The following is a 4,854-nucleotide window of genomic DNA, read 5'->3' on the forward strand; positions in this document are numbered from 1 at the left end:
CTACAGAGTTAATTTAATTACTTGAATTTTTTTTGAAAATCTCACTATGGTATTTACTTAAATCAAACTTATAGTATTTCTGAATTAAAACTTTACTACAATAGATCATAACTTTTATGTAGTACTAATATTACTTGAGGACAAGTAATAGTTAAGTTTGAGGATTTTGACCAAAAGAAAATATGTTGAGATTTTCATACTTATTTTACACTTGTTTCGATGATATTGCACTTTAAAGAAGGTATTTTTTATGTTTAGTTGCAGGTATGATGAATTATGATCATTGGAGCAAAAAGATGCAAAAACGGTGACAATTGGAGCAAAAATGACCAAGAAATGAAATTTTGCCCTATCACATTTCGATAAGTCTTTCAATGCTTAATCTTTTTTACACTTCTTGCATATTTTTGAATGAGATTATACTTTAAAGGAAGGTTGTTTTCATGTTTATTTTGTAGGGTTATATCTTAGGAACACAATGTAACTAAAATGGGGCGAAATAGAGCTAAAACAGAGCCAAACGGAGCGAAACGGTGGAGCTGCCCAATCTGCTTGCCGACCACGCCCAAAACGGTGCCGACGGCAAGATTTACCCCAGAAGACCGAAAAATGATAATGACAAAAAAGCTCGCTGACGGCGCCTGGGACGACTATGGACCGACTTTTGGCAGTTATGGGCCGAAATTCAACGTATTTGGACGCTTTTTGAAAGGACTCTTGTGACAACTCTTCAAACTTCGTCCCTACACTTTAGAAGAGTCCCTACACTACTTCGTCCCTACACTTTAGAAGAACGAATTCAGGTTAGAAAAATGTATTTTGGTGAGAGGAATGTTAGGAAAAGTGTGGAGAAAGTTTAGGATTTTTAGAATATGAGTAGAACTATAGATTTTTACCTTTTTGGAGAGATTGGAGAGGAGATTTTGAGAAAATTTGTAAGGAGATGTTCTAGTATTGCATTGATCGGCGGGAGACTTTGTGGGAGAGATATTCATCTTTCTTTCAAAGGGAAAAAGCTAATTATTGTGTTCTTCATTATCTTTTAATTTTTATAAACACTTATCTAGTGGATTTTCTTTGGTTAAATGAAGTTTTTGTTGCGTTTTTTTCGTGTTTTTTGATTGGCTTCTCTTACTCTCTCTTCTTGTTTGGAAATAATGGTATGAGAAGATTATGCTGTTGTTTTTATTTTACTTTTCTTTTGTAATGAGTAAAATTCATGTTTAGGATTTTGTGATGCATGTTAGAAGCGGATTTAACTATCAATGTGATGATTTTTACTTGCACTTAATTTACATTACAATAAAGGCCTCTTGTAGTGTTAAAATTTGTTGTAATTGCATTAAGATCCGAGAGGGCTGTGTAATTCTCAACAAAGTAGAAGCACATTTAGATTCCATGGATGGTTAAGTTCATGGGAGTTGAATGCAAATATATAAGGAAATATACTTTGATGGGCGTAGAATTGGAGATTTTAGGGTGACAGACTAAAATCCCCAATTCGATCTTATTGTTTGAGTACTGAAGCGGAGATGTTAGCCCTCAGACGAGAGGAATGTGGGAGCTCCAAAGTGAGAGCCGGCATCCTCCCAGCCTAACCACGGATTCAGTAAATAAGCATAGGATTAGTCAATGTTCTTTATGCCTGGACCAAAGGGTAAAAGATAGGATTGCTACTATTTAGCACATACAATATTTAATGCATCTCATTACTTTGCATGATCTAATTCATTACATAAGAATAGTAGTTTTTAATATCTCAAATTTCTCCAAACTAATTCATCCAAAAAGGGTTATGTTTAGAAGTTTAGAATTAATATAGTTATAGTTACTATCTTTACATTTAACACTTGCATTTAGGAGTAGTTGCTAGATAAAACATCATTTTAATCGACATTCCAAACTAAGGACTAATTGTAGTAGATTAGAATTTGACTAAGGTCCTCTTACCTCACTTCTCTGTGGGATCGATAAACGGGACTCCACTAGCGCCCTGTATTACTGAGCAATACGTTTACTTGCGATTGAAATTGTGACTTTACAAAATCATTATAAATATATAAATCAGAGTTCATAAATTCTTGCATATTAAAAGTTGCATCAAGTTTTTGGCGTCATTGCCGAGGGTTTAAATCTTCTAGTAGTGGTGTCAAATTCTTATATTTTTTAGCATATAAAAAAGTTGTTATCACCCATTCCTTCTTTTGATGTGTAAAGAATATTGACTAATCAAAAATTGGTGTCTGCATTTATAGTTGTACTAGGTAGGTTCTAGTCTCTCACTCCTAGATTATCCACTGTGTCCTCTTTATAGGACCTACCAGTGACCCTTAGTTCCAATCTCTAGACCAAATTGATAAAAGAATCTAGCCCGTCACTCTAGAAACATCAATTCTACCCCCATCAAATCTTATCTCTTTATCTATTTACACTCTCTTTAAGACGATCGCCACTGCTCTTTCCAAGATGAAATGTGATACTTACAAGTTAAGAAATCTTAGCCTTTTCGGGTTTATAAGTTTCCTCAACAAATTTTAACAATACAAGTGGCCAATTTATAAAGTAAATAAATATCCGATAAAAAATATCATCACAATTTTTACGAATAAAAGAAGTTCTAAACAAAATTAAAATCACTTACTTAATTACTTCATATTGTAAGGAGAAAGAAAGAAAACTACTCAAGACGCATTGAGATAACAAAATAAAACATATTTATAAAACTCAAATCCAAAGTACAAAACTTAAAGAGAAAGACACAAATACTTATCTTAAATGGTTCCTCAAGCACTCCTCTAAAGTTGTCTGACTTCTCTGACTCCAACAACACTTACAAGACTCACAAACTCTAGAAATAACAAAAACCTACAAATAACATGATACACCAAAATAATATGTTGTTTTAAGTATACATTTTATGCTTATTTTTGGTGATATTGCACTTTAAAGAAGGGTATTTTCAGGTTTTTTGTTGCAGGTATATCAATTTTAGGCATTTGGAGAAAAAGTAGCAAAAAAGATAAAATTTGGAGCCAAAACAATGAATTTTGGGAATTATAGCGCTAGATTGGCACCAAAAGCACCATTTTATAGAGAGCTGACACTAGATTGGAGCCAAAAAGTGTTATTTGACAGAGAGTTGGTGTCAGATGTGCCGGAATTGGCACCATAAGCGCCAGAACCCAGAACAACGTGGCCTTAAGCAAGTTGGTGCCATATGCGCCAGAACTAGCGCCATAGATGACTTTTTGCGGTTTAAGGCTGTTCAGGACAAATTTTGTGTGAATTTTCAAAGGGATACTTGTTCTAAACACCCCTTAGAGTGATTTAATGCATCTAGACACTTTGGAAGGTTCTTTTATGAAGTGATATGTCTCTTGGATCAATGGACATGCCTTTTGAATTCAAAAAGGTTGATTTTTTGATAAAATTTTGGAGGGAATTTTGAATTCTTTTTGTAAGGAGGTAGCCTTGAATAAAAGAGAGGTTTTGTTAAGAGTAGAGCGTGGCGTGTAAGATGGGCGAAGAAGAGAAAAGGAGAAGGAGAGAGAGAGAGGTCAAGGGCTTGGAGATTTTCTTCAAGGATTGTATGAGGAGAGGAAAGGTGAGAGATTTTTTCTTCATTACACTTCTAAGAGAGAATTGAGAGTGCTTGTAAGGAGAGAAAGCTTGAAGAGAACTTCTAGGGATTTTTTTTGGGAAGGAATGTGAGATAAGTTATGTCTTTTATTTCTTTTGTTTTGTAAACATGTTTTTATATATAAAATTTGTGTTTTGTTGTGTCTTTCTCATGAATTCTGAGCTTCTTTATTATCCTTCTCCCTACTTTGAGATAGGGTTTTATGAAAAATTGATTTTATTTTATATGTTTTTAAATGTCAATAATTTGTGATGATTTGAACTTTAATCTTAATTTACTTTTCTATATGGACAATTAAATTGTTAAAACATGTTGAGAAACATATGTTCCAAAAGGGCCATGATTTCTACAACATGGTGAGAATCACATTTGCTTTCATGGGAGAGGATCTCATCCATGGAGTTGAGTGAAAATAAATAGGGAAATATACTTTGTTAGATGCAAAATTGAAGATTTTAAGGTGCTAGATTAAAATCCTCAATTTGGTCCAGTTGATTGGAAACTAATGCGAGGTTATTAGCCCTCAGGTGAGGGAGTAGAGGGAGTTCTAGAGTGGCAGTCGATATCCTCCCAGCCTAACAATAAAATTAGGGATCAAACTCTGGATTAGTGAATGTTCTTTATACACTTGGAAGAGGGCGAAGAATATGATTCCTTCTATTTGACACAAAACTATATATATATATATAGTTTTTCCAATGTCAGTTTGTCATTGTCAGTTTGTCTAACAAATCTGGTTAATTATCCTTAGATATTTAAAAGTGCAAACCATCAATCTCACCTGACAGAAATTTATCTCTTGCTAGAAAGAATGGCTTCAATTAAAACTTTTGGTGATCCCTTGTGTGGTGGCTTGGTTCACTTGGATGGCTAGAAACAAGGCCAAATTTGAGGAACCCCTACCCTATCCCTCAAAGGTGGCAGCTAAGTGTTTAGCCTTTCTGAAAAAAAATACTCATTGGAAGGCTTTTCTTGGTCTTCTTATGACCAACTCTTTGGCTAGTCAACCTATTTTGGATCACCCCTTAGTGTATTGGCTCAAACCTCCTGCCGGTTGGCTGAAAGCTAACACAGATGGCAGTTTTTATAGGTCCAATGTTGACATTGGTGGTGTGTTCAGGAATTTTAATGGTGTTTGTCTCCTTTATTTCCTGTCTCCTGTTGTTGTTGCTGATGCTCTGAAAGCTGATGCTTTGGCCATCTCTTGGGCCATC

The sequence above is a fragment of the Phalaenopsis equestris genome, unplaced genomic scaffold (genome assembly GCF_001263595.1).
Source record: "Phalaenopsis equestris unplaced genomic scaffold, ASM126359v1 Scaffold001286, whole genome shotgun sequence".
NCBI classification, from domain to species: Eukaryota; Viridiplantae; Streptophyta; class Magnoliopsida; order Asparagales; family Orchidaceae; genus Phalaenopsis; species Phalaenopsis equestris.